Consider the following 10,474-nt stretch of genomic DNA (forward strand, 5'->3'; position numbering starts at 1 on the left):
ACACACGCATGCATGGGGCGCATCGACGCGGCTGATGACACGGGCTGCAAGACAACAAGGTGGCGTTATCAACACAGTTGCAAACCTTTTCTTGTCCCTTCCTGGCTTTCGGACTCCTCACCCACTGCCGCCCTCCGCTGCAGGCCCACGGTCCGTTGCCCCTCTCCTCCGTCACCCCAACAACGGGTTCATTGTGACGCAGGCCGCCCCCACCCAAACCTTTCAAACCCAGGCCCGCTGCGGTCCTGGGGTTTGTTGCCCCTCTCCGCCGTCACCCCGACAACGGGTTCATTGTGACGCAGGCCGTCCCCCGCCGAAACCTTGCAAACCCAGGCCCGCTGCGAGCCTGGGGACCGTTGCCCCTCTCCGCTGTCACCCCGACAACGGGTTCATTGTGACACAGGTCGCCCCCGCCCAGACCTTGCAAACGGACGCCTGCTGCGGGCCCTGGGTCCGTTGCCCCTCTCCGCCGTCACCCCGACAACGGTTTCATTGTGACGCAGGCCGTCCCCCGCCCAAACCTTGCAAACCCAGGCCTGCTATGGGCCCGGGGTCTTTTGCCCGTCTCCACCGTCACCCCGACAACGGGTTCATTGTGACGCAGGCCCCCCCCCGACAAAACCTTGCAAACCCAGGCCTGCTGCGGGCCCTGGGTCCGTTGCCCCTCTCCGCCCTCACCCCGACAACGGGTTCATTGTGACGCAGGCCGCCCCTGACCAAAGCTTGAAAACCCAGGCCTGCTGCGAGCCCTGGGTCCGTTGCCCCTCTCCGCCGTCACCCCGACAACGGGTTCATTGTGACGCAGGCCGTCCCCCGCCGAAACCTTGGAAACCCAGGCCTGCTGCGGGCCCTGGGTCCGTTGCCCCTCTCTGTCGTCACCCCCGACAACGACTTCCCTGTGACGCAGGCCGCCCCCTGACCAAACCTTGCAAACCCAGGCCTGCTGCGGGCCCGGGGTTTTGTTCCCCTCTCCGCCGTCACCCCGACAACGACTTCCCTGTGACGCAGGCCGTCCCCCGCCAAAACCTTGAAAACTCAGGCCTGCTATGGGCCCGGGGTCTCTTGCCCCTCTCCACCGTCACCCCGACAACGGGTTCATTGCGACGCAGGCCGCCCCTGACCAAACCTCGAAAACCCAGGCCTGCTGCGGGCCCTGGGTCCGTTGCCCCTCTCCGCCGTCACCCCGACAACGGGTTCATTGTGACGCAGGCCGCCCCCCGCCCAAACCTTGCAAACCCAGGCCTGCTATGGGCCCGGGGTCTTTTGCCCGTCTCCACCGTCACCCCGACAACGGGTTCATTGTGACGCAGGCCCGCCCCCGACAAAACCTTGCAAACCCAGGCCTGCTGCGGGCCTGGGGTTTGTTGCCCCCCTCCTCCGTCACCCCGACATCGGCTTCCTTGGGCAGTACCTGATCGCAGTACCTGATTGGGTGCAGGACCCTCCCGACTTAGTCGAACGGCCCTGAGGACGAGGAGCTACTTCGCTGCTCCTTTCCAGGGAATGGGGTCGACTGGGAGCTGACACGAGCGCATCACACGGACACACGCATGCATGGGGCGCATCGATGCGGCTGATGACACGGGCTGCAAGACAACAAGGTGGCGTTATCAACACAGTTGCAAACCTTTTCTTGTCCCTTCCTGGCTTTCGGACTCCTCACCCACTGCCGCCCTCCGCTGCAGGCCCACGGTCCGTTGCCCCTCTCCTCCGTCACCCCAACAACGGGTTCATTGTGACGCAGGCCGCCCCCACCCAAACCTTTCAAACCCAGGCCCGCTGCGGTCCTGGGGTTTGTTGCCCCTCTCCGCCGTCACCCCGACAACGGGTTCATTGTGACGCAGGCCGTCCCCCGCCGAAACCTTGCAAACCCAGGCCCGCTGCGAGCCTGGGGACCGTTGCCCCTCTCCGCTGTCACCCCGACAACGGGTTCATTGTGACACAGGTCGCCCCCGCCCAGACCTTGCAAACGGACGCCTGCTGCGGGCCCTGGGTCCGTTGCCCCTCTCCGCCGTCACCCCCGACAACGGTTTCATTGTGACGCAGGCCGTCCCCCGCCCAAACCTTGCAAACCCAGGCCTGCTATGGGCCCGGGGTCTTTTGCCCGTCTCCACCGTCACCCCGACAACGGGTTCATTGTGACGCAGGCCCGCCCCCGACAAAACCTTGCAAACCCAGGCCTGCTGCGGGCCTGGGGTTTGTTGCCCCCCTCCTCCGTCACCCCGACATCGGCTTCCTTGGGCAGTACCTGATCGCAGTACCTGATTGGGTGCAGGACCCTCCCGACTTAGCCGAACGGCCCTGAGGACGAGGAGCTACTTCGCTGCTCCTTTCCAGGGAATGGGGTCGACTGGGAGCTGACACGAGCGCATCACACGGACACACGCATGCATGGGGCGCATCGACGCGGCTGATGACACGGGCTGCAAGACAACAAGGTGGCGTTATCAACACAGTTGCAAACCTTTTCTTGTCCCTTCCTGGCTTTCGGACTCCTCACCCACTGCCGCCCTCCGCTGCAGGCCCACGGTCCGTTGCCCCTCTCCTCCGTCACCCCAACAATGGGTTCATTGTGACGCAGGCCGCCCCCACCCAAACCTTTCAAACCCAGGCCCGCTGCGGTCCTGGGGTTTGTTGCCCCTCTCCGCCGTCACCCCGACAACGGGTTCATTGTGACGCAGGCCGTCCCCCGCCGAAACCTTGCAAACCCCGGCCCGCTGCGAGCCTGGGGACCGTTGCCCCTCTCCGCTGTCACCCCGACAACGGGTTCATTGTGACACAGGTCGCCCCCGCCCAGACCTTGCAAACGGACGCCTGCTGCGGGCCCTGGGTCCGTTGCCCCTCTCCGCCGTCACCCCGACAACGGGTTCATTGTGACGCAGGCCGCCCCTGACCAAACCTTGAAAACCCAGGCCTGCTGCGGGCCTGGGGACCGTTGCCCCTCTCCGCTGTCACCCCGACAACGGGTTCATTGTGACGCAGGCCGCCCCTGACCAAACCTTGAAAACCCAGGCCCGGTGCGGGCCCGGGGTTTTGTTCCCCTCTCCGCCGTCACCCCGACAACGACTTCCCTGTGACGCAGGCCGTCCCCTGCCCAAACCTTGAAAACCCAGGCCTGCTATGGGCCCGGGGTCCGTTGCCCCTCTCCACCGTCACCCCGACAACGGGTTCATTGTCACGCAGGTCCCCCCCGACAAAACCTTGCAAACCCAGGCCTGCTGCGGGCCCGGGGTTTGTTGCCCCCCTCCTCCGTCACCCCGACACCGGCTTCCTTGGGCAGTACCTGATCGCAGTACCTGATTGGGTGCAGGACCCTCCCGACTTAGCCGAACGGCCCTGAGGACGAGGAGCTACTTCGCTGCTCTTTTCCAGGGAATGGGGTCGACTGGGAGCCGACACGAGCGCATCACACGGACACACGCAGGCATGGGGCGCATCGACGCGGCCGATGACGCGGGCTGCAAGACAACAAGGTGGCGTTATCAACACAGTTGCAAACCTTTTCTTGTCCCTTCCTGGCTTTCGGACTCCTCACCCACTGCCGCCCTCCGCTGCAGGCCCACGGTCCATTGCCCCTCTCCTCCGTCACCCCAACAACGGGTTCATTGTGATGCAGGCCGCCCCCGCCCAAACCTTGCAAGCCCAGGACTGCTGCGGGCCTGGGGTTTGTTGCCCCTCTCCTCCGTCACCCCGACAACGGGTTCATTGTGACGCAGGCCGTCCCCGCCCAAACCTTGCAAATGCAGGACTGCTGCAGGCCCGGGGTTTTTTTCCCCTCTCCGCCGTCACCCCGACAACGGGTTCATTGTGACGTAGGCCGCCCCCGCCCAAGTTTAGCAAACGCACGGCTGCTGCAGGCCGTGGGTCCGTTGTCCATCTCCGCCGTCACCCTGAAAACGGCTTCCTTGTGATGCAGGTCGCCCCCGACCAAACCTTGCAAACCCAGGCCCGCTGCAGGCCCGGGGTCCATTGCCCCTCTCTGCCGCCACCCCGACAACGGCTTCCTTGTGACCCAGGCTGCCGCCGCCCAAACCCTGCAAACCCAGGCCTGCTGCGGGCCCGGGATCCGTTTCCCCTCTCCGTCGTCACCCTGAAAACGGATTCATTGTGACGCAGGCCGTTCCCCGCCGAAACCCTGCAACCCGAGGGCCGCTGAGGGCCCGGCTTATGTTATCCCGTCTCCGCCGTCATGCCGACAACGCGTTCATTGTGATGCAGGCCGTCCCTCCACTCACGCTGCACCCCGTGACCTGCTGCGATCCTAGCTGCCGTTACCCTGTCTCCACCCTCATGCCCTCAACAGGTACATTGCGATGCAGGTTGCCCCCGCCCAAAGCCCGCACCCCGTGGCCCGCAGCGAGCCCGGCCGCCATTACCCCATCTCCACTGTCACCCTGGCAACAGGTCCATTGTGACACAGGTTTCCCCTATGAGCCCAGCCGCCGTTCTTTGTCTCCACCGCACCTCCCCCCATCCCCCCGACAACCCCACATACTATTCACTGTGATATAGGCTATTCCCCTCCCCGCCCCAGCCCTGCACCCTGTGGCTTGCTGCAAACCCGGCCGCCATTAATCCCTCTCCACCGTCACCCCGATAAAAGGTTCATTGTGACACATGCTGCCTATTGGAGCCTGGCTGCCCTTCCCTGTCTCCGCCGCGCCCACCCCCTCCCCAAACCCCACCGCCCCCCCACCCCGTGCCTCAACCCCCCCCCCCGCCCGCCAGCCTCCCTTCTCTGCCCCACCCCTCCTCGTCGGCCTCGCACACGGTTCACTGTGACACAGGAACACACACACCCCCCCACCCCCCCCCCCCGATTCCTGGACCGTGTGGCTTGCTTCCTTGCCCAGCCGCCCCTACGGGAAGTTGAAGCGGGGAGACTTTAGGACCCAGCGCCGTCTCTGTCTCCTCACTCCTGTCCCTGCCCACCGTTGCCGGCTTTGCCACTGCCGCGGGGAGACTTTAGGACCCAGCGGCGTCTCTGTCTCCTCACTCCTGTCCCTGCCCACCGTTGCCGGCTTTGCCACCGCCGCGGGGAGACTTTAGGACCCAGCGGCGTCTCTTCCTGTTTCCCAGCCGCGCGGCAGAAGGGAGTCCTGGCGCCGTGCAGTCTCGACCCCGGGCTCCCGGGGCACAAGCCCGTGCTCCTGCCCCGACTCCCGCGTTTCTTTCTCAGTCAGTCACTCGCCCTGCTGCAGTCCTGCCTGCCGCCCGCCCCCCCTTGTACTCCACCTGCTGCCACGAGTTGAAAAACAAACGAACGCTGAGCCGGGGGTGGGGGTGGGGGTGGGGGTGTGTGTGGGGGGGGAAGGGATAAAAGCCCAAAACCCCCAAAACTCTCTCAACTGACCTAAACAGAAATCTTTGTCAAAAGGGAAACCATCTCTTCTTCAGCCTACCTTTCCACCAGACTCCGGCTCGCCGACCGCCCTGTTGCCTTCCCTTGTGCCAGACCACCCCCCTCCTTTCCCCTGCCGCTGCTGGCGCCACAAATGAGCCCGTGACCCTTGGCTAGGCGGGAAATGCCGCCCACTCCTCCCTGAAGGAGGATCCAGCTACCTCTCTGCGCCTTCCCCCGCCCCCCCTCCTCGGGGGCGCCAGACAGACTGCTTGGAGAGGAGAAGCACCTGACCTCCTCAGGGCGGGAGAGAGAGGAAGGGGGGGGGGGGTGGGCGGGGGGGGTGGTGCTCGCGCGCTTATCTGTGTGTATGTCTGTTTGGGGGGGGAAGCATGTATGTCTGAGTTGGCACCTGCAGACACATTTACAGCTGGTCAACGTATTTTATTCCCGGGAAATGAAGAAATAAATTCAAGCCGGAAAATAAAATTCCAAAAAAAACAACGGTAAAAAGTTTGGGGGGGGGGGGAGGAGAAGGAGTAGGGGGAGGAGAAGGAAGAAAAGAAAAGGAAAAATAAACCCTCGAGGCGCGGACTTGGCAGTGGGGCACCCCATCCGGAAGCAGAGACTCCTAACTCTCGAAAAAGTTGGGGTACGGGGTGAAAAGGTGCGTGGAAAGGTTGGTTTTACGCACAACCAGCTACAGCGGGTGCCACCAGGTGTCCACGGCTGCGAAAGTGTCGCCAGGTCTACCCGGCTCCGCAGCGCCACCCGGTCTCCCGGGCTCCGGCATTGTAGCCAGGTCTACCTGGCTCCGCAACGCCACCCGGCCTCCCGGGCTCTGGCGGTGTTCGCCAGGCCTACCGTGCTCCGCAGCGCCACCCGGTCTCCCGGGCTCCGGCGGTGTTTGCCCGGTCTACCCGGCTCCGCAGAACCACCCGATCTCCCTTTCCCCGCTCCGGCGGTGTTTGCCAGGCCTACCCGGCTCCGCGGCGCCACCCGGCCTCTCCGGCTCTGGCGGTGTTTGCACGGTCTACCCGGCTCCGATGAACCACCCGGTCCCCCTTCCCCGCTCCGGCGGTGCCGCCGGGCGTACCCGGCTCCGCAGCGCCACCCGGCCTCCCGGGCTCCGGCGGTGTTAGCCCGGTCTACCCGGCTCCGCAGAACCACCCGGTCCCCCTTCCCTGCTCCGGCGGTGCCGCCAGGCCTTCCCGGCTCCGCAGCGCCACCCTGCCCCTCCGGCTCCGGCGGTGTTTGCCCGGTCTACCCTGCTCCGCAGAACCTCCCGGTCCCCATTCCCCGCTCCGGCGGTGCCGCCAGGCCTTCCCGGCTCCGCAGCGCCACCCTGCCCCTCCGGCTCCGGCGGTGTTTGCCCGGTCTACCCGGCTCCGCAGAACCTCCCGGTCCCCATTCCCCGCTCCGGCGGTGCCGCCAGGCCTACCCGGCTCCGCAGCGCCACCCGGCCTCTCCGGCTCTGGCGGTGTTGGCCCGGTCTACCCCGCTCCGCAGAACCACCTGGTCTCCCTTCACGGCTCCGGCGGTGCCGCCAGGCCTTCCCGGCTCCGCAGCGCCACCCTGCCCCTCCGGCTCCGGCGGTGTTTGCCCGGTCTACCCGGCTCCGCAGAACCTCCCGGTCCCCATTCCCCGCTCCGGCGGTGCCGCCAGGCCTTCCCGGCTCCGCAGCGCCACCCTGCCCCTCCGGCTCCGGCGGTGTTTGCCCGGTCTACCCGGCTCCGCAGAACCTCCCGGTCCCCATTCCCCGCTCCGGCGGTGCCGCCAGGCCTACCCGGCTCCGCAGCGCCACCCGGCCTCTCCGGCTCTGGCGGTGTTGGCCCGGTCTACCCCGCTCCGCAGAACCACCTGGTCTCCCCGGCTCCGGCGGTGCCGCCAGGCCTACCCGGCTCCGCAGCGCCACCCGGCCTCTCCGGCTCTGGCGGTGTTGGCCCGGTCTACCCCGCTCCGCAGAACCACCTGGTCTCCCTTCACGGCTCCGGCGGTGCCGCCAGGCCTTCCCGGCTCCGCAGCGCCACCCGGCCTCCCGGGCTCCGGTGGTGTTAGCCCGGTCTACCCGGCTCCGCAGAACCACCCGGTCCTCCTTCCCCGCTCCGGCGGTGCCGCCAGGCCCACTCGGCTCTGCAGCTCCACCCGGCCTCTCCGGCTCTGGCGGTGTTGGCCCGGTCTACCCCGCTCCGCAGAACCACCTGGTCTCCCCGGCTCCGGCGGTGCCGCCAGGCCTACCCGGCTCCGCAGCGCCACCGTCTCCCGAGCTCTGGCGGTGTTGGCCAGCTCTTCCCGTATGCGCAGCACCACCCATTTTCTCTTTTCCGGTTCGGCGGTACCACCAGGCCTCCCCTTCTCCGGAGCGCTACCACCCGTTCTCCCTTTACGGCTCCGGCGGTGTCGCCAGGCCTACCCGGCTCTGCAGCGCCACCCGGCCTCCTGGGCTCCGGCGGTGTTAGCCAGGTCTACCGGGTTCCGTAGCGCCACCCGGTCACCCGTTCCCGCTCCTGCGGTGTAGCCAGGTCTACCCGTCTCCGCAGCGCCACCCGGTCTTGCGGTCTCCGTCGCTGTTGGTCAGGTCTACCCGTCTCCGCAGCGCCACCCGGTCTCCCGCGTTGTTTGCCAGGTCTACCCTGCTCCGCAGCGCCACCCGGTTTCCTCCTCGCTCTGGCGGAGCCGCCGTGCCTTCCCGGCTCCGAGATGCCGCCGGGTCTATTTATTTGCTCCGCCAGGTCCACCCTGCTCTGCATCGTTTCGCGGTCTACCCGGCACTGGCATGACGAGCCTTACGGACCTTCGGGGTAGACCTGTGCTCCCTGCGGCTGCCTTGGTGTTTTCGAAGGGGTCGCTGTTTCGCGGTGCCTCCAGTTGCGTCATCGTAGAAAGCGGCAGCAGTACAGCGCCACCCCGGTAAAGTCCATAGTCGCTCTCTTGAAAGCGAAACCGGGCGTGGACTTAGTTTTACATACTATAGGGGCGAGCGGTGACTCGCGCTTGCAGCTCAGCTCGTGAGCGGCTGCAATGCCCGCGGCGCGGCCGGTGTTAAGTGGGGCGCTGGTCGGCCGTTGAGGTGGCTCTTGTCCCGGTGGTGGCTCAAATTGCCTGCTTGCTCGGCACGGTTGCTCTCTCGCGCTGGTATGCCAAACCCCCACCCCAGCACAGTCGAGAGACCCGGGGAAAGTTGGAGAACGGTCGCAACCGCTGTCCGTTGCATGCCTGGCACCGGTGTTGAGGGTTTGGCTTGAAGCCGAGTTCACCCCGGGCAGAGCTTGATGCTTGGTGGCGGTCGCCAGGCACTCGAACGCTGTGGGGGGGAGACTAGCCTGCCCAGTGGCTTTTCTCTCTCCCTTCTCCTCCGTTGGGTCCCTTGGGATGACCCCGCTGATTTTGGGCAAAAAGGTGAACCAGGACGAGAATTTGCCCCCCCCCGATGGTGTCCAGCCTCCCGTGGCTGCCGCCAGCTCCTTTGAGGGTCTGATCCAAGAGGGAATGGAATGTTGGCGGTGAGGTGGCGTCGCCTCATCCTTCTTTTCACCCCCACCCCCGGCCTTAAGCTGGGGACGCCTGCGAAGCGGGCAAGAGTAACACACACAGGGGCTGCCGCTCCCGGCGGTTGGCCAGTCCAATGCAGATGAACTCCGGGGGTTGAGAGTCTCGAGCCTGCTCCCGTGGCTTTTGCTGGCTCTCCCCCCCTAGAACGCGTTTTTCTTTCCGGCCTTAAGCTGGAGCCCTGTCCCCCCCTGCACGTCGGGGGGCAGAGCCGGTGCAGCTGCCCGCTGTCATTGGCGGTGAGCTTGAGTCGTGCAGGCGGCCGTAGAGTCTCGAGCCTGCTTCGGCTTTCTCTGGCCTCCCATGCCGCGAGAGCCCGATGACCAACGGGCGAGGTGTCAGCGGTGCCACCTTGCCTTCTTCCCGGGGGTTTGGCCATGCGTGGGCGGCCCGTGGTGTCTGGCTTGCTCTGGTCTCCCTGGTTGATGTTGGAGGGCTTGGTGTGAAAAAGGAGGTCTTGCACCGTCACGGTCGAGGGAGCGGCACCTCGTCCTTTTTTTTTTTCCTCCGGCCTTAAGCTTGGAGCCCCCCCCGTGCTTTTTTTAGAGGGGGAATCCCGAAAGCGTTTTTTGAGTGGTCCCAGTGGGCTGGCAGCTCAACGCGCAGGGGCCCTGGAGGGTGTCGAGACTCTCCAGAGGCTTGCACCTCGCGTGAGATACGGGTTTTTTGTGTCGGTCTATTTTTTTCCGTTTCCTTCCTCCGGGGTAAGTGGTTCCCCGTGGGGCCAGGTAAAAGCCCGGTGGTTGCCGGTGCTCTCGAACGCTTAAAAAGACCCTCGATGGCAGGAGTCAAGCCTTGCCGCGGCTTCTCCTCTGGCCTTGTCGACCCTCGCTTAAAGGGAACCGTTGTCTTGGGGGCGGGTGGATGGCGGCGCCTCCCGCTCCCCCCTTCCTACTGATCCAGACCTACAGGCAGCGCCCTCTGAGGCGTTCTCTGGGCATGTCGGAGAGTCTCCGCGGCGGGCCGGCTGGTGCCGGTGTTCAGGCTGCTGGAGCACCTCTTGCAGACATTGCCTTTGTTCTCGCTCGCACGCAGAGCCCCGCGTCTGCCGTCTTCACTCTCCCCGGGGGTGCTGGCGGTCAGGTGCGCGTTGTGGCTGTTGTTGTCCCAGGAACCGTGGCCGCGGGGGCCGTTGCTTTTCCTGTCTTTCCCTTCCCCACCTGATCGATGAGGCACTTCGGGTCGCGTCGGAGAGGGCCCCCGGCGGGCCGGCTTCTGCTGTGCTCCCCGTCACAAGGGAGTCACGGTCGGGGTCCGGTGTTCAGGCAGGGCGGTCTCCTTTCCAATTCGCTTCCCGTTTCATGCTGGAGGTGTTGTCTTGCAGTCCCCTGAGCCGTAGGGGGCCGCGGTGACGGGCGGGTAGCGTCGGCGGTCGGGGCGCGTGCCTCTCTGCGTCGCCCCATCCGAATCTGCCCCCCTCGTGCTTCGACGGGGTTCCTCGGGCTTTACCGACTCGGGCTGTGTGACGGCCGCGTGGCCCCGCGAGCCCTCAGGTGTCCTCAAACACGCGAGGTGTCGGTGCTGGCCTCGGTCCGTGTATCCCGTGGGTGCCGGCCACAAGCAGCGCTTGGGCGGTGGGGCGGC

The sequence above is a fragment of the Colius striatus genome, unplaced genomic scaffold, assembly GCF_028858725.1.
Source record: "Colius striatus isolate bColStr4 unplaced genomic scaffold, bColStr4.1.hap1 scaffold_96, whole genome shotgun sequence".
Classification (NCBI taxonomy): domain Eukaryota; kingdom Metazoa; phylum Chordata; class Aves; order Coliiformes; family Coliidae; genus Colius; species Colius striatus.